This window comes from Engystomops pustulosus, unplaced genomic scaffold (assembly GCF_040894005.1).
Source record: "Engystomops pustulosus unplaced genomic scaffold, aEngPut4.maternal MAT_SCAFFOLD_132, whole genome shotgun sequence".
In the NCBI taxonomy this organism is placed as follows: domain Eukaryota; kingdom Metazoa; phylum Chordata; class Amphibia; order Anura; family Leptodactylidae; genus Engystomops; species Engystomops pustulosus.
Genome location: NW_027285013.1, coordinates 86495 through 107244, shown reverse-complemented (window position 1 = coordinate 107244; position 20750 = coordinate 86495). Strand labels below are relative to the sequence as shown.

At 46.0% G+C, this 20750-nt stretch overlaps 1 protein-coding gene across 1 annotated transcript in view; it reads right to left on the bottom strand.

The window, feature by feature from the left end:
• Nucleotides 1-1250: 1250 nt before the first annotated feature.
• The window catches only part of LOC140108458 (cell adhesion molecule CEACAM1-like), a gene marked incomplete at its 5' end in the record, with an annotated part of 96172 nt that continues 76672 nt past the window's right edge, over nt 1251-20750 (bottom strand). The window contains one exon of the mRNA XM_072131748.1: nt 1251-1451. The remainder of the gene's footprint in view (nt 1452-20750) is intronic.

Sequence of the window (20750 nt, the reverse complement as noted above, 5' to 3'; positions counted from 1 at the left end):
AACAAGGGAATCGGGAGCTCCAGTCAGAACTCATTTTCTATGTATATATGCTGTATATATGTGTGTGTATGTATGCTGTATATATGTGTGTGTATGTATGCTGTATATATGTGTGTGTATGTATGCTGTATGTGCGTGTATGTATGCTGTATGTGCGTGTATGTATGCTGTATCTGCGTGATGTGTATATACTGTATACATGTGTGTACGTGTGATGTGCATATGATGTATATATACTGTATGTGTGTGTATGCATGCTGTATGTGCGTGATGTGTATATACTGTATACATGTGTGTACGTGTGATGTGCATATGATGTATATATACTGTATGTGTGTGTATGTATGCTGTATGTGCGTGATGTGTATATACTGTATACATGTGTGTACGTGTGATGTGTATATGTGTGTGTGTGTGATGTATATATACTGTATGTGTGTGTGTACGTGTGATGTGTATATGTGTGTGTGATGTATATATACTGTATGTGTGTGTGTACGTGTGATGTGTATATGTGTGTGTGTGTGTGTGTGATGTATATATACTGTATGTGTGTGTGTACGTGTGATGTGTATATGTGTGTGTGATGTATATATACTGTATGTGTGTGTGTACGTGTGATGTGTATATGTGTGTGTGTGTGTGTGTGTGTGATGTATATATACTGTATGTGTGTGTGATGTGTATATGTGTGTGTGATGTATATATACTGTATGTGTGTGTATGTATGCTGTATATTTATGTGTGTGTGAAGAACTTTATGTATAATTATGTGTATATGGTATATTTTTTAAGTTGGATGGGGCCCCAATCAGACGTCTACTATGTGGCCCCTGTGCGGGCACCAAGGCAGTGCTGGTAGGGCCACGTGTACAGCATTGGGGGCCCTGATCTTGCCCCCCTATTCTCCGGTTGGGCAGAGTGGGATGAGGCCCCCAGTAGTTCTCCTTTCCCATCATGCTCCACAAAACCTTCCCTGTGCTCCCTTAGTGGGAATGTTCGGGGGATCCTGCCGGACACTGATTCCATGTTTTTAGCCAATCAGATGACAGAATCTACAAGGATCCGATCCGTGATTCTGCCCTGAGCGCGATCAGAAATTCACCACTAAAAACTTGATGCACAAAAAACGAAGACGCGAAAATCATCAGGAAACGATCGGAGGCGGCGGAAACTTGTGAGAATTAGTTTTATATTATTAAAAGATTTTTATTTACATTCGGATGTTACAGGGAAAACCTAGAACAAAACCCAAAGAACCAACGGATGGCGAAACGCGCTCCTCCAGGCTGCGTTACAGGAGGTGAAGATCCGAGCCCGTGGCTCCGCGGTGGAGTGATGCAGGACCCCCGCTTCATGTGATCAGGGGGTCCCAGCACATGGTTATCTCCTGTGGACTTGTAGTGCGGCCTCTTCTGTCTCCATCATTACAGGGTCTCACGGGGCAGAACCTGGAGGGGAAGAGCGGATCAGTATAAATAACAGAACAATTACACATATAACTCGCATTAGAGATATAATGCGCATTAGAGATGAATTGACTCGGCAACTCCCCCGGATAATGGGGAACAGCTGATCGGACCTGGCTGTCTCATAGTGCACGGTACGCACCAATCAACACTTGGAGGCTGGCCATGATCTCGTACAGGGGATTGGATCATAATCCTGATATGGGAGGGGTCTTTCCTTTATAAACTCGGCCGTATCGAGCCGACACTCATTATTAGCCCGACCCCTGATGAAGCCGGTGCTCCGGTGAAACATGTCGGGGGGCTAATTCTTTGTCTTTTAACTAGCAGGCGTACTAGGCTCATACCAATACTTGTACTTTAATTAGTTACTATGTAGGTAGGTTGTACTTGTCAGGGTCCAGTCAGTGCCATCTGTCTGGACATCTGCAAGGACTAGCCAACTAAAGAGGTGCCTGGTACATTGTTTTCGTGTGAGCATAGAGTTTCTAATCTGAGGGACATAGCTAGGTTCGGTATGCGAAGGGATCACATTTGATCCCCCTACTACTGAACCCGCTGCACTGGGTTTAAATACAATAACCCTTTACACCAGGGACGCACTATACCATTTACCTTCGCTACCCTCAGCACTCTAACTCACATTGTGGTGACCACTCGTTCTTCTGATTACAGGCCCATCCTCTACCTACATTCTTGCTATAGCCTTTAACAGTGGCATTCTAGAGTCCTAGGCACCTGTATTTTTAACACGTCGTTTCTTGAGTGGAGTAGCTATTTACACACTACCACTTTTTTATTTCAATTACCATTAAAAGTGACGTTTTATCATTCGTTTCTGTCCGGATATGGGAATTTTTTTGCGCTACCCTATGTAGTGTTAGTAGTCAATAATCGTTTCTAAATCCCTGCCGTGACAGTTGGTCCTATCTTCTATTTTTTGATATAATACAGCAGACACCTGCACAGTATGGAGAGGGCTCAGTCTGTGAGATGTGATATAATGCAGCAGACACCTGCACAGTATGGAGAGGGCTCAGTCTGTGAGATGTGATATAATACAGCAGACACCTGCACAGTATGGAGAGGGCTCAGTCTGTGAGATGTGTTATAATACAGCAGACACCTGCATAGTATGGAGAGGGCTCAGTCTGTGAGATGTGATATAATACAGCAGACACCTGCACAGTATGGAGAGGGCTCAGTCTGTGAGATGTGATATAATACAGCAGACACCTGCACAGTATGGAGAGGGCTCAGTCTGTGAGATGTGATATAATACAGCAGACACCTGCACAGTATGGAGAGGGCTCAGTCTGTGAGATGTGATATAATACAGCAGACACCTTCACAGTATGGAGAGGGCTCAGTCTGTGAGATGTGTTATAATACAGCAGACACCTGCACAGTATGGAGAGGGCTCAGTCTGTAAGATGTGTTATAATACAGCAGACACCTGCACAGTATGGAGAGGGCTCAGTCTGTGAGATGGGATATAATACAGCAGACACCTGCACAGTATGGAGAGGCCTCAGTCTGTGAGATGTGATATAATACCACAGACACCTGCCCTGTATGGAGATGCTTCAGTATGTGATAGGTAATACAATACAGCAGACACCTGCCCCGTATGGAGAGGCCTCAGTCTGTGATAGGTAATACAATACAGCAGACACCTGCACAGTATGGAGAGGCCTCAGTCTGTGATAGGTAATACAATACAGCAGACACCTGCCCTGTATGGAGATGCCTCAGTCTGTGAGATGTGATATAATACCAGAGACACCTGCCCTGTATGGAGAGGCCTCAGTCTGTGAGATGTGATATAATACAGCAGACACCTGCACAGTATGGAGAGGGCTCAGTCTGTGAGATGTGATATAATACAGCAGACACCTGCACAGTATGGAGAGGCCTCAGTCTGTGAGATGTGATATAATACAGCAGACACCTGCACAGTATGGAGATGCCTCAGTCTGTGGTATTATATCACATCTCACAGACACCTGCCCTGTATGGAGAGGCCTCAGTCTGTGAGATGTGATATAATACAGCAGACACCTGCACAGTATGGAGAGGCCTCAGTCTGTGAGATGTGATATAATACAGCAGACACCTGCACAGTATGGAGAGGCCTCAGTCTGTGAGATGTGATATAATACAGCAGACACCTACCCTATATGGAGAGGGCTCAGTCTGTGATAGGTAATACAATACAGCAGACACCTGCACAGTATGGAGAGGGCTCAGTCTGTGAGATGTGATATAATACAGCAGACACCTGCACAGTATGGAGAGGGCTCAGTCTGTGAGATGTGTTATAATACAGCAGACACCTGCATAGTATGGAGAGGGCTCAGTCTGTGAGATGTGATATAATACAGCAGGCACCTGCACAGTATGGAGAGGGCTCAGTCTGTGAGATGGGATATAATACAGCAGACACCTGCACAGTATAGTGAGGGCTCAGTCTGTGTGATGTGATATAAAACAGCAGCCACCTGCACAGTATGGAGAGGCCTCAGTCTGTGATAGGTAATACAATACAGCAGACACCTGCACAGTATGGAGATGCCTCAGTCTGTGATAGGTAATACAATACAGCAGACACCTGCCCTGTATGGAGATGCCTCAGTCTGTGGTAGGTAATACAATACAGCAGACACCTACCCTGTATGGAGATGCCTCAGTCTGTGAGATGTGATATAATAACGCAGACACCTGCCCTGTATGGAGATGCCTCAGCCTGTGAGCTCTGATATAATACAGCAGACACCTGCCCTGTATGGAGAGGGCTCAGTCTGTGAGATGTGATATAATACAGCAGACACCTGCACAGTATGGAGATGCCTCAGTCTGTTAGATGTGATATAATACAGCAGCCACCTGCACAGTATGGAGAGGGCTCAGTCTGTGAGATGTGATATAATACAGCAGCCACCTGCACAGTATGGAGAGGGCTCAGTCTGTGAGATGTGTTATAATACAGCAGACACCTGCATAGTATGGAGAGGGCTCAGTCTGTGAGATGTGTTATAATACAGCAGACACCTGCATAGTATGGAGAGGGCTCAGTCTGTGAGATATGATAAAATACAGCAGCCACCTGCACAGTATGGAGATGCCTCAGTCTGTGAGATGTGATGTAATACAGCAGACACCTGCACAGTATGGAGATGCCTCAGTCTGTGAGATGTGATATAATACAGCAGACACCTGTAAAGTATGGAGAGGGCTCAGTCTGTGAGATGTGATATAATACAGCAGACACCTGCACAGTATGGAGAGGGCTCAGTCTGTGAGATGTGATATAATACAGCAAACACCTGCACAGTATGGAGAGGCCTCAGTCTGTGAGATCTGATATAATACCACAGACACCTGCACAGTATGGAGAGGGCTCAGTATGTGAGATGTGATATAATACAGCAGACACCTGCACAGTATGGAGAGGGCTCAGTCTGTGAGATGTGATATAATACAGCAGACACCTGCACAGTATGGAGAGGGCTGAGTCTGTGAGATGTGATATAATACAGCAGACACCTGCACAATGTGGAGAGGCCTCAGTCTGTGAGATGTGATATAATACAGCAGACACCTGCACTGTATGGAGATGCCTCAGTCTGTGAGATGTGATATAATACAGCAGACACCTGCACAGTATGGAGAGGGCTCAGTCTGTGAGATGTGATGAAATACAGCAGACACCTGCCCTGTATGGAGAGGGCTCAGTCTGTGAGATGTGATGTAATACAGCAGACACCTGCACAGTATGGAGATGCCTCAGTCTGTGAGATGTGATATAATACAGCAGACACCTGCACAGTATGGAGAGGCCTCAGTCTGTGAGATGTGATAAAATACAGCAGACACCTGCACAGTATGGAGAGGCCTCAGTCTGTGAGATGTGATATAATACAGCAGACACCTGCACAGTATGGAGAGGGCTCAGTCTGTGAGATGTGATATAATACAGCAGACACCTGCACAGTATGGAGAGGCCTCAGTCTGTGAGATGTGATATAATACAGCAGACACCTGCACAGTATGGAGATGCCTCAGTCTGTGAGATGTGATATAATACAGCAGACACCTGCACAGTATGGAGAGGGCTCAGTCTGTGAGATGTGATATAATACAGCAGACACCTGCACAGTATGGAGAGGGCTCAGTCTGTGAGATGTGATATAATACAGCAAACACCTGCACAGTATGGAGAGGCCTCAGTCTGTGAGATGTGATATAATACCACAGACACCTGCCCTGTATGGAGAGGACTCAGTCTGTGAGATGTGATAAAATACAGCAGACACCTGCACAGTATGGAGAGGCCTTAGTCTGAGAGATGTGATATAATACAGCAGACACCTGCACAGTATGGAGAGGGATCAGTCTGAGAGATGTGATATAATACAGCAGACACCTGCACAGTATGGAGAGGCCTCAGTCTGTGAGATGTGATATAATACAGCAGACACCTGCAAAGTATGGAGAGGGCTCAGTCTGTGAGATGTGATATAATACAGCAGACACCTGCACAGTATGGAGAGGGCTCAGTCTGTGAGATGTGATGTAATACAGCAGACACCTGCACAGTATGGAGAGGCCTCAGTCTGTGAGATGTGATATAATACAGCAGACACCTGCCCTGTATGGAGAGGCCTCAGTCTGTGAGATGTGATATAATACAGCAGACACCTGCACAGTATGGAGATGCCTCAGTCTGTGAGATGTGTTATAATACAGCAGACACCTGCATAGTATGGAGAGGGCTCAGTCTGTGAGATGTGATATAATACAGCAGACACCTGCCCTGTATGGAGAGGCCTCAGTCTGTGAGATGTGATATAATACAGCAGACACCTGCACAGTATGGAGATGCCTCAGTCTGTGGTATTATATCACATCTCACAGACACCTGCCCTGTATGGAGAGGCCTCAGTCTGTGAGATGTGATATAATACAGCAGACCCCTGCCCTGTATGGAGAGGCCTCAGTCTGTGATAGGTAATACAATACAGCAGACACCTGCACTGTATGGAGCGGCCTCAGTCTGTCAGATGTGATATAATACAGCAGACACCTGCACTGTATGGAGATGTCTCAGTCTGTGAGATGTGATATAATACAGCAGACACCTGCACAGTATGGAGAGGCCTCAGTCTGTCAGATGTGATATAATACAGCAGACAACTGCACAGTATGGAGATGCCTCAGTCTGTGATATGTGATATAATACAGCAGACACCTACCCTATATGGAGAGGGCTCAGTCTGTGATAGGTAATACAATACAGCAGACACCTGCACAGTATGGAGAGGGCTCAGTCTGTGAGATGTGATATAATACAGCAGACACCTGCACAGTATGGAGAGGGCTCAGTCTGTGAGATGTGTTATAATACAGCAGACACCTGCATAGTATGGAGAGGGCTCAGTCTGTGAGATGTGATATAATACAGCAGGCACCTGCACAGTATGGAGAGGGCTCAGTCTGTGAGATGGGATATAATACAGCAGACACCTGCACAGTATAGTGAGGGCTCAGTCTGTGAGATGTGATATAAAACAGCAGCCACCTGCACAGTATGGAGAGGCCTCAGTCTGTGATAGGTAATACAATACAGCAGACACCTGCACAGTATGGAGATGCCTCAGTCTGTGATAGGTAATACAATACAGCAGACACCTGCCCTGTATGGAGATGCCTCAGTCTGTGGTAGGTAATACAATACAGCAGACACCTACCCTGTATGGAGATGCCTCAGCCTGTGAGCTCTGATATAATACAGCAGACACCTGCCCTGTATGGAGAGGGCTCAGTCTGTGAGATGTGATATAATACAGCAGACACCTGCACAGTATGGAGATGCCTCAGTCTGTTAGATGTGATATAATACAGCAGCCACCTGCACAGTATGGAGAGGGCTCAGTCTGTGAGATGTGATATAATACAGCAGACACCTGCACAGTATGGAGAGGGCTCAGTCTGTGAGATGTGATATAATACAGCAGACACCTGCACAGTATGGAGAGGGCTCAGTCTGTGAGATGTGATATAATACAGCAGCCACCTGCACAGTATGGAGAGGGCTCAGTCTGTGAGATGTGATATAATACAGCAGACACCTGCACAGTATGGAGAGGGCTCAGTCTGTGAGATGTGTTATAATACAGCAGGAAAATGCAAAACTGCCAGAGGCAGAAAAGGTACCCATATCCGGACAGCAAAAATATGTAATTGTGTTATAAAACGTCACTTTTATTGAATATCAAAATAAAATGATTTGTGTGGACATATTTACTGCAAAACACTTTTTAAGTATTGCAGTTAAAAACACAGTAGAGTCGGCTCCATGGGTCAAATGAGGAGTATAAACTCGCTGATAGTATTATCGCATTGATGTCATGCATACAATATGTAGGTTTGAGGACTTAGCTAATTCGTGAGGAGTAAAGAGATAGACTCCACTAGATTTCCAGTTCACTGGATTAGCCCCCACTTGACTCAGTCTAAGAGTTTGTGGCAATTAATCGCCTGGTTGTCACAGAGGCAATGCTATGCTGATGGATGTGCATAAGAAGCTGCTCCTGAATTTAATGTAAAGGCCAGTAATTACTGGTCCCCTTAGATTTGACTGGGGTTGGTCAATAGTGTGACCAGGGCCCTATGCAGCGGGAGTCTGAGAGATTGATAGAGAACCACTAGCCTCACTATGCTACACCTAAAATTAGAGATATAAGGTATTCATGAATAGTGAATTTGACTCAGAGCCTGACTGGTACTGCTAATTAAAAAGACGAAACACATATGCCCCCCAACATGTTTCACCAGCAAGCTGGCTTCATCAGGGGTAGGGCTATTAGTGTCGGCGGCGAGACAACGCCGACCATTTAAAGGTGAAACTCCTCCCATTTTTTATCCAATAGCCTATAGTATATAATAGATATAAACGCCTTCCTCATACTAATACCTGATAGGTCCGTGTTATGGTGACATCTAGCGAGGGGCGGTGGTCATGGGCATGATGGCGAAGCGCCGAACTGCGTAATAAGTCAGCTGATGTAAGTCAAACAGCTGACTGTGTCAGCTGACACAGTGTTGTTGACAACGGAGTTGGTGCGATATGCGCATGCTCCTGGACTCAGAATATTCAAGTCGATCAGTAGCGCAATGTGCGCATGCTCCTGGACTTAGAGCATTCAAAAGCAGTAACCGCTACGGGACTCAGTCAGGCTCTGAGTCAAATTCACTATTCATGAATACCTTAAATCTCTAATTTTAGGTGTAGCATAGTGAGGCTAGTGGTTCTCTATCAATCTCTCAGACTCCCGCTGCATAGGGCCCTGGTCACACTATTGACCAACCCCAGTCAAATCTAAGGGGACCAGTAATTACTGGCCTTTACATTAAATTCAGGAGCAGCTTCTTATGCACATCCATCAGCATAGCATTGCCTCTGTGACAACCAGGCGATTAATTGCCACAAACTCTTAGACTGAGTCAAGTGGGGGCTAATCCAGTGAACTGGAAATCTAGTGGAGTCTATCTCTTTACTCCTCACGAATTAGCTAAGTCCTCAAACCTACATATTGTATGCATGACATCAATGCGATAATACTATCAGCGAGTTTATACTCCTCATTTGACCCATGGAGCCGACTCTACTGTGTTTTTAACTGCAATACTTAAAAAGTGTTTTGCAGTAAATATGTCCACACAAATCATTTTATTTTGATATTCAATAAAAGTGACGTTTTATAACACAATTACATATTTTTGCTGTCCGGATATGGGTACCTTTTCTGCCTCTGGCAGTTTTGCATTTTCCTATGTAAATAACTCCCTGCCGTGACAATTGGTCCTCCTTTTTTTTGTTATAATACAGCAGACACCTGCATATTATGGAGAGGGCTCAGTCTGTGAGATGTGTTATAATACAGCAGACACCTGCATAGTATGGAGAGGGCTCAGTCTGTGAGATGTGATAAAATACAGCAGCCACCTGCACAGTATGGAGATGCCTCAGTCTGTGAGATGTGATGTAATACAGCAGACACCTGCACAGTATGGAGATGCCTCAGTCTGTGAGATGTGATATAATACAGCAGACACCTGCACAGTATGGAGAGGCCTCAGTCTGTGAGATGTGATATAATACAGCAGACACCTGTAAAGTATGGAGAGGGCTCAGTCTGTGAGATGTGATATAATACAGCAGACACCTGCATAGTATGGAGAGGGCTCGGTCTGTGAGATGTGTTATAATACAGCAGACACCTGCACAGTATGGAGAGGGCTCAGTCTGTGAGATGTGATGTAATACAGCAGACACCTGTAAAGTATGGAGAGGGCTCAGTCTATGAGATGTGATATAATACAGCAGACACCTGCACAGTATGGAGAGGGCTCAGTCTGTGAGATGTGATATAATACAGCAGACACCTGCACAGTATGGAGAGGGCTCAGTCTGTGAGATGTGATATAATACAGCAGACACCTGCACAATGTGGAGAGGCCTCAGTCTGTGAGATGTGATATAATACAGCAGACACCTGCACAGTATGGAGAGGCCTCAGTCTGTGAGATGTGATATAATACAGCAGACACCTGCACAGTATGGAGATGCCTCAGTCTGTGAGATGTGATATAATACAGCAGACACCTGCACAGTATGGAGAGGCCTCAGTCTGTGAGATGTGATATAATACAGCAGACACCTGCACAGTATGGAGATGCCTCAGTCTGTGAGATGTGATATAATACAGCAGACACCTGCACAGTATGGAGAGGGCTCAGTCTGTGAGATGTGATATAATACAGCAGACACCTGCACAGTATGGAGAGGGCTCAGTCTGTGAGATGTGATATAATACAGCAAACACCTGCACAGTATGGAGAGGCCTCAGTCTGTGAGATGTGATATAATACAGCAGACACCTGCACAGTATGGAGATGCCTCAGTCTGTGAGATGTGATATAATACAGCAGACACCTGCACAGTATGGAGAGGGCTCAGTCTGTGAGATGTGATATAATACCACAGACACCTGCATAGTATGGAAATGGCTCAGTCTGTCAGATGTGATATAATACAGCAGACATCTGCACAGTATGGAGAGGGCTCAGTCTGTGAGATGTGTTATAATACAGCAGACACCTGCACAGTATGGAGAGGGCTCAGTCTGTGAGATGTGAAATAATACCAGAGAAACCTGCCCTGTATGGAGATGCCTCAGTCTGTCAGATGTGATATAATACAGCAGACAACTGTAAAGTATGGAGAGGGCTCAGTCTGTGAGATGTGATATAATACAGCAGACACCTGCACAGTATGGAGAGGGCTCAGTCTGTGAGATCTGATGTAATACAGCAGACACCTGCACAGTATGGAGAGGGCTCAGTCTGTGAAATGTGATATAATACAGCAAACACCTGCACAGTATGGAGAGGCCTCAGTCTGTGAGATGTGATGTAATACAGCAGACACCTGCACAGTATGGAGATGCCTCAGTCTGTGAGATGTGATATAATACAGCAGACACCTGCACAGTATGGAGAGGGCTCAGTCTGTGAGATGTGATATAATACAGCAGACACCTGCACAGTATGGAGAGGGCTCAGTCTGTGAGATGTGATATAATACAGCAGACACCTGCACAGTATGGAGAGGGCTCAGTCTGTGATAGGTAATATAATACAGCAGACAGCTGCCCTGTATGGAGATGCCTCAGTCTGTGATAGTTAATACAATACAGCAGACACGTGCACAGTATGGAGAGGGCTCAGTCTGTGAGATGTGATGTAATACAGCAGACACCTGCCCTGTATGGAGAGGGCTCAGTCTGTGAGATGTGATGTAATACAGCAGACACCTGTACAGTATGGAGATGCCTCAGTCTGTGAGATGTGATATAATACAGCAAACACCTGCACAGTATGGAGATGCCTCAGTCTGTGAGATGTGATATAATACAGCAGACACCTGCACAGTATGGAGAGGGCTCAGTCTGTGAGATGTGATATAATACAGCAGACACCTGCACAGTATGGAGAGGGCTCAGTCTGTGAGATGTGTTATAATACAGCAGACACCTGCATAGTATGGAGAGGGCTCAGTCTGTGAGATGTGATATAATACAGCAGACACCTGCACAGTATGGAGAGGGCTCAGTCTGTGAGATGTGTTATAATACAGCAGACACCTGCATAGTATGGAGAGGGCTCAGTCTGTGAGATGTGTTATAATACAGCAGACACCTGCACAGTATGGAGAGGGCTCAGTCTGTGAGATGTGATGTAATACAGCAGACACCTGTAAAGTATGGAGAGGGCTCAGTCTATGAGATGTGATATAATACAGCAGACACCTGCACAGTATGGAGAGGGCTCAGTCTGTGAGATGTGATATAATACAGCAGACACCTGCACAGTATGGAGAGGGCTCAGTCTGTGAGATCTGATGTAATACAGCAGACACCTGCACAGTATGGAGAGGGCTCAGTCTGTGAGATGTGATATAATACAGCAAACACCTGCACAGTATGGAGAGGCCTCAGTCTGTGAGATGTGATGTAATACAGCAGACACCTGCACAGTATGGTGATGCCTCAGTCTGTGAGATGTGATATAATACAACAGACACCTGCACAGTATGGAGAGGGCTCAGTCTGTGAGATGTGATATAATACAGCAGACACCTGCACAGTATGGAGAGGGCTCAGTCTGTGAGATGTGATATAATACAGCAGACACCTGCACAGTATGGAGAGGGCTCAGTCTGTGATAGGTAATATAATACAGCAGACACCTGCCCTGTATGGAGATGCCTCAGTCTGTGATAGGTAATACAATACAGCAGACACGTGCACAGTATGGAGAGGGCTCAGTCTGTGAGATGTGATGTAATACAGCAGACACCTGTACAGTATGGAGATGCCTCAGTCTGTGAGATGTGATATAATACAGCAAACACCTGCACAGTATGGAGATGCCTCAGTCTGTGAGATGTGATATAATACAGCAGACACCTGCACAGTATGGAGAGGGCTCAGTCTGTGAGATGTGATATAATACAGCAGATACCTGCACAGTATGGAGAGGGCTCAGTCTGTGAGATCTGATGTAATACAGCAGACACCTGCACAGTATGGAGAGGGCTCAGTCTGTGAGATGTGATATAATACAGCAAACACCTGCACAGTATGGAGAGGCCTCAGTCTGTGAGATGTGATGTAATACAGCAGACACCTGCACAGTATGGTGATGCCTCAGTCTGTGAGATGTGATATAATACAACAGACACCTGCACAGTATGGAGAGGGCTCAGTCTGTGAGATGTGATATAATACAGCAGACACCTGCACAGTATGGAGAGGGCTCAGTCTGTGAGATGTGATATAATACAGCAGACACCTGCACAGTATGGAGAGGGCTCAGTCTGTGATAGGTAATATAATACAGCAGACACCTGCCCTGTATGGAGATGCCTCAGTCTGTGATAGGTAATACAATACAGCAGACACGTGCACAGTATGGAGAGGGCTCAGTCTGTGAGATGTGATGTAATACAGCAGACACCTGTACAGTATGGAGATGCCTCAGTCTGTGAGATGTGATATAATACAGCAAACACCTGCACAGTATGGAGATGCCTCAGTCTGTGAGATGTGATATAATACAGCAGACACCTGCACAGTATGGAGAGGGCTCAGTCTGTGAGATGTGATATAATACAGCAGATACCTGCACAGTATGGAGAGGGCTCAGTCTGTGAGATGTGTTATAATACAGCAGACACCTGCATAGTATGGAGAGGGCTCAGTCTGTGAGATGTTATATAATACAGCAGACACCTGCACAGTATGGAGAGGGCTCAGTCTGTGAGATGTGTTATAATACAGCAGACACCTGCATAGTATGGAGAGGGCTCAGTCTGTGAGATGTGTTATAATACAGCAGACACCTGCACAGTATGGAGAGGGCTCAGTCTGTGAGATGTTATATAATACAGCAGACACCTGCACAGTATGGAGAGGGCTCAGTCTGTGAGATGTGTTATAATACAGCAGACACCTGCATAGTATGGAGAGGGCTCAGTCTGTGAGATGTGTTATAATACAGCAGACACCTGCACAGTATGGAGAGGCCTCAGTCTGTGAGATGTGATGTAATACAGCAGACACCTGTAAAGTATGGAGAGGGCTCAGTCTGTGAGATGTGATATAATACAGCAGACACCTGCACAGTATGGAGAGGGCTCAGTCTGTGAGATGTGATATAATACAGCAGACACCTGCACAGTATGGAGATGCCTCAGTCTGTGAGATGTGATATAATACAGCAGACACCTGCACAGTATGGAGAGGCCTCAGTCTGTGAGATGTGATATAATACAGCAGACACCTGCACAGTATGGAGAGGCCTCAGTCTGTGAGATGTGATATAATACAGCAGACACCTGCACAGTATGGAGAGGGCTCAGTCTGTGAGATGTGATATAATACCACAGACACCTGCCCTGTATGGAGATGCCTCAGTCTGTGGGATGTGATATAATACAGCAGACACCTGCACAGTATGGAGAGGGCTCAGTCTGTGAGATGTGATATAATACAGCAGGCACCTGCACAGTATGGAGAGGGCTCAGTCTGTGAGATGGGATATAATACAGCAGACACCTGCACAGTATAGTGAGGGCTCAGTCTGTGAGATGTGATATAAAACAGCAGCCACCTGCACAGTATGGAGAGGCCTCAGTCTGTGATAGGTAATACAATACAGCAGACACCTGCACAGTATGGAGATGCCTCAGTCTGTGATAGGTAATACAATACATCAGACACCTGCCCTGTATGGAGATGCCTCAGTCTGTGGTAGGTAATACAATACAGCAGACACCTGCCCTGTATGGAGAGGGCTCAGTCTGTGAGATGTGATATAATACAGCAGACACCTGCACAGTATGGAGATGCCTCAGTCTGTTAGATGTGATATAATACAGCAGCCACCTGCACAGTATGGAGAGGGTTCAGTCTGTGAGATGTGATTTAATACAGCAGCCACCTGCACAGTATGGAGAGGGCTCAGTCTGTGAGATGTGTTATAATACAGCAGACACCTGCATAGTATGGAGAGGGCTCAGTCTGTGAGATGTGTTATAATACAGCAGACACCTGCATAGTATGGAGAGGGCTCAGTCTGTGAGATATGATAAAATACAGCAGCCACCTGCACAGTATGGAGATGCCTCAGTCTGTGAGATGTGATGTAATACAGCAGACACCTGCACAGTATGGAGATGCCTCAGTTTGTGAGATGTGATATAATACAGCAGACACCTGTAAAGTATGGAGAGGGCTCAGTCTGTGAGATGTGATATAATACAGCAGACACCTGCACAGTATGGAGAGGGCTCAGTCTGTGAGATGTGATATAATACAGCAGACACCTGCACAATGTGGAGAGGCCTCAGTCTGTGAGATGTGATATAATACAGCAGACACCTGCACTGTATGGAGATGCCTCAGTCTGTGAGATGTGATATAATACAGCAGACACCTGCACAGTATGGAGAGGGCTCAGTCTGTGAGATGTGATGTAATACAGCAGACACCTGCCCTGTATGGAGAGGGCTCAGTCTGTGAGATGTGATGTAATACAGCAGACACCTGCACAGTATGGAGATGCCTCAGTCTGTGAGATGTGATATAATACAGCAGACACCTGCACAGTATGGAGAGGCCTCAGTCTGTGAGATGTGATATAATACAGCAGACACCTACACAGTATGGAGAGGCCTCAGTCTGTGAGATGTGATATAATACAGCAGACACCTGCACAGTATGGAGAGGCCTCAGTCTGTGAGATGTGATATAATACAGCAGACACCTGCACAGTATGGAGAGGGCTCAGTCTGTGAGATGTGATGTAATACAGCAGACACCTGCACAGTATGGAGAGGCCTCAGTCTGTGAGATGTGATATAATACAGCAGACACCTGCACAGTATGGAGATGCCTCAGTCTGTGAGATGTGATATAATACAGCAGACACCTGCACAGTATGGAGAGGGCTCAGTCTGTGAGATGTGATATAATACAGCAGACACCTGCACAGTATGGAGAGGGCTCAGTCTGTGAGATGTGATATAATACAGCAAACACCTGCACGGTATGGAGAGGCCTCAGTCTGTGAGATGTGATATAATACCACAGACACTTGCCCTGTATGGAGAGGACTCAGTCTGTGAGATGTGATGAAATACAGCAGACACCTGCACAGTATGGAGAGGCCTTAGTCTGAGAGATGTGATATAAAACAGCAGACACCTGCACAGTATGGAGAGGGATCAGTCTGAGAGATGTGATATAATACAGCAGACACCTGCACAGTATGGAGAGGCCTCAGTCTGTGAGATGTGATATAATACAGCAGACACCTGCAAAGTATGGAGAGGGCTCAGTCTGTGAGATGTGATATAATACAGCAGACACCTGCACAGTATGGAGAGGGCTCAGTCTGTGAGATGTGATGTAATACAGCAGACACCTGCACAGTATGGAGAGGCCTCAGTCTGTGAGATGTGATATAATACAGCAGACACCTGCCCTGTATGGAGAGGCCTCAGTCTGTGAGATGTGATATAATACAGCAGACACCTGCACAGTATGGAGATGCCTCAGTCTGTGAGATGTGATATAATACAGCAGACACCTGCACAGTATGGAGAGGGCTCAGTCTGTGAGATGTGATATAATACCACAGACACCTGCATAGTATGGAGAGGGCTCAGTCTGTGAGATGTGATGTAATACAGCAGACACCTGCACAGTATGGAGATGCCTCAGTCTGTGAGATGTGATATAATACAGCAGACATCTGCACAGTATGGAGAGGGCTCAGTCTGTGAGATGTGTTATAATACAGCAGACACCTGCACAGTATGGAGAGGGCTCAGTCTGTGAGATGTGAAATAATACCAGAGACACCTGCCCTGTATGGAGATGCCTCAGTCTTTCAGATGTGATATAATACAGCAGACAACTGTAAAGTATGGAGAGGGCTCAGTCTGTGAGATGTGATATAATACAGCAGACACCTGCACAGTATGGAGAGGGCTCAGTCTGTGAGATCTGATGTAATACAGCAGACACCTGCACAGTATGGAGAGGGCTCAGTCTGTGAAATGTGATATAATACAGCAAACACCTGCACAGTATGGAGAGGCATCAGTATGTGAGATGTGATGTAATACAGCAGACACCTGCACAGTATGGAGATGCCTCAGTCTGTGAGATGTGATATAATACAGCAGACACCTGCACAGTATGGAGAGGGCTCAGTCTGTGAGATGTGATATAATACAGCAGACACCTGCACAGTATGGAGAGGGCTCAGTCTGTGAGATGTGATATAATACAGCAGACACCTGCACAGTATGGAGAGGGCTCAGTCTGTGATAGGTAATATAATACAGCAGACACCTGCCCTGTATGGAGATGCCTCAGTCTGTGATAGTTAATACAATACAGCAGACACGTGCACAGTATGGAGAGGGCTCAGTCTGTGAGATGTGATGTAATACAGCAGACACCTGCCCTGTATGGAGAGGGCTCAGTCTGTGAGATGTGATGTAATACAGCAGACACCTGTACAGTATGGAGATGCCTCAGTCTGTGAGATGTGATATAATACAGCAAACACCTGCACAGTATGGAGATGCCTCAGTTTGTGAGATGTGATATAATACAGCAGACACCTGCACAGTATGGAGAGGGCTCAGTCTGTGAGATGTGATATAATACAGCAGACACCTGCACAGTATGGAGAGGGCTCAGTCTGTGAGATGTGTTATAATACAGCAGACACCTGCATAATATGGAGAGGGCTCAGTCTGTGAGATGTGATATAATACAGCAGACACCTGCACAGTATGGAGAGGGCTCAGTCTGTGAGATGTGTTATAATACAGCAGACACCTGCATAGTATGGAGAGGGCTCAGTCTGTGAGATGTGTTATAATACAGCAGACACCTGCACAGTATGGAGAGGGCTCAGTCTGTGAGATGTGGTGTAATACAGCAGACACCTGTAAAGTATGGAGAGGGCTCAGTCTATGAGATGTGATATAATACAGCAGACACCTGCACAGTATGGAGAGGGCTCAGTCTGTGAGATGTGATATAATACAGCAGACACCTGCACAGTATGGAGATGCCTCAGTCTGTGAGATGTGATATAATACAGCAGACACCTGCACAGTATGGAGAGGCCTCAGTCTGTGAGATGTGATATAATACAGCAGACACCTGCACAGTATGGAGAGGGCTCAGTCTGTGAGATCTGATGTAATACAGCAGACACCTGCACAGTATGGAGAGGGCTCAGTCTGTGAGATGTGATATAATACAGCAAACACCTGCACAGTATGGAGAGGCCTCAGTCTGTGAGATGTGATGTAATACAGCAGACACCTGCACAGTATGGAGATGCCTCAGTCTGTGAGATGTGATATAATACAACAGACACCTGCACAGTATGGAGAGGGCTCAGTCTGTGAGATGTGATATAATACAGCAGACACCTGCACAGTATGGAGAGGGCTCAGTCTGTGAGATGTGATATAATACAGCAGACACCTGCACAGTATGGAGAGGGCTCAGTCTGTGATAGGTAATATAATACAGCAGACACCTGCCCTGTATGGAGATGCCTCAGTCTGTGATAGGTAATACAATACAGCAGACACGTGCACAGTATGTAGAGGGCTCAGTCTGTGAGATGTGATGTAATACAGCAGACACCTGTACAGTATGGAGATGCCTCAGTCTGTGAGATGTGATATAATACAGCAAACACCTGCACAGTATGGAGATGCCTCAGTCTGTGAGATGTGATATAATACAGCAGACACCTGCACAGTATGGAGAGGGCTCAGTCTGTGAGATGTGATATAATACAGCAGACACCTGCACAGTATGGAGAGGGCTCAGTCTGTGAGATGTGTTATAATACAGCAGACACCTGCATAGTATGGAGAGGGCTCAGTCTGTGAGATGTGATATAATACAGCAGACACCTGCACAGTATGGAGAGGGCTCAGTCTGTGAGATGTGATATAATACAGCAGACACCTGCACAGTATGGAGAGGGCTCAGTCTGTGAGATGTGATATAATACAGCAGACACCTGCACAGTATGGAGAGGGCTCAGTCTGTGAGATGTGATATAATACAGCAGACACCTTCACAGTATGGAGAGGGCTCAGTCTGTGAGATGTGATATAATACAGCAGACACCTGCACAGTATGGAGAGGGCTCAGTCTGTGAGATGTGATATAATACAGCAGACACCTGCACAGTATGGAGAGGGCTCAGTCTGTGAGATGTGATATAATACAGCAGACACCTGCACAGTATGGAGAGGGCTCAGTCTGTGAGATGTGATATAATACAGCAGACACCTGCACAGTATAGAGAGGGCTCAGTCTGTGAGATGTGATATAATACAGCAGACACCTGCACAGTATGGAGAGGGCTCAGTCTGTGAGATGTGATATAATACAGCAGACACCTGCACAGTATGGAGAGGGCTCAGTCTGTGAGATGTGATATAATACAGCAGACACCTGCACAGTATGGAGATGCCTCAGTCTGTGAGATGTGATATAATACAGCAGACAATACAGTTGACGGGTCCTGCAGTGGTTAAATAACATAAAAATGATAAATCTTCCCTTATAAATGTAAATTCATTAATTTCTCTAAAATAAGGTTTGTTTAAACTTTCTGTAACATTAACATAATAGAAAAAGAAAAATTAAAATAAATTCCAGGAAAAATGTAAATGCTCAAAGTAAAATCTCCAAATGGGAAAAAGAATGAAGCAAAAACTTTGTAAAGAAGGTAAAAGACAAGGAACAAATATTCACCCTGTGCGGATCCTGCTCCAATCAGAGGCGTAGAAAGCAGGAGGAAGAGTCAGAGGGGCGGAGCAGTCACACCCCCTCAGCACTCTACATATTACACTCCCACATCACACCTGCAGATGGCGCCATCACCGCAGGATAATAATACTGACAATAGGGGGGCGTGGCTTGGCCGCTGACTTACATGGCCGCGTGAGGAGAGAGCTGCGGTCCAGGCTCCCACATCCAGCGACATTCAGCAGCGTCAGGGCGGCACAATGCCCAGCAAACCAGCCGGCTCCCAGTGCCGTGGGGAGGAAATGGGGAGCGAGAGAACCGGCAGGTAAGCCGATAGAGCGCCACATAAAACAACAGGCACGGACCCAGCAACTAGGAAGGCGCCTGCCACTAGAAACGGGGCTAAAATCCCCAGCGCTACTCACAATCCACCAGGGTGGGGAAGTGACTCATCAGTGTCACGATCGCCATTACAGCTCTCACCCGCACAGTATGGAGAGGGCTCAGTCTGAGAGATGTGATATAATACAGCAGACACCTGCACAGTATGGAGAGGGATCAGTCTGTGAGATGTGATATAATACAGCAGACACCTGCACAGTATGGAGAGGGCTCAGTCTGTGAGATGTGATATAATACAGCAGACACCTGCACAGTATGGAGAGGGCTCAGTCTGTGAGATGTGATATAATACAGCAGACACCTGCACAGTATGGAGAGGGCTCAGTCTGTGAGATGTGATATAATACAGCAGACACCTGCACAGTATGGAGAGGCCTCAGTCTGTGAGATGTGATATAATACAGCAGACACCCGCACATGTGGAGGAGGAAAGTAGCATGCTTCCTTTAACTTTACAAATGAGTGTCAGCACAGATCTCTCCAGCAGAACCTATGTGATGAATCAAGATCTGCATCTAGCAGCCCTGCGAAGCAAAGAGCCACAACTCATCGCAGGAAGACAGGTCTAATACTCCATTACCTGGAAGCCAGGACCCAAACAAACCAGATATAGATGGCTTTGCAGCATTTCAAGCCACAGATACGCTGGTTTCAGAACACACTCTAAAAACCATGCTAGAAGCGCTCCGTAGCTCACTACAGAAAGATATTGGGGGTCATTTACTAAGGGCCCGATTCGCGTTTTCCCCGACGTGTTACCTGAATATTTCCGATTTCCGCCGATTTTCCATGAATTTCCCCAGGTTTTTGGCGCACGCGATCGGATTGTGGTGCATCGGCGCTGGCATGCACGCAACAGAAATCGGGGGGCGTGGCCGAACGAAAACCCGACGGATTCGGAAAAACCGCCACATTTAAAAAAAAAAAAATTGGTCGCACGGGCCATACT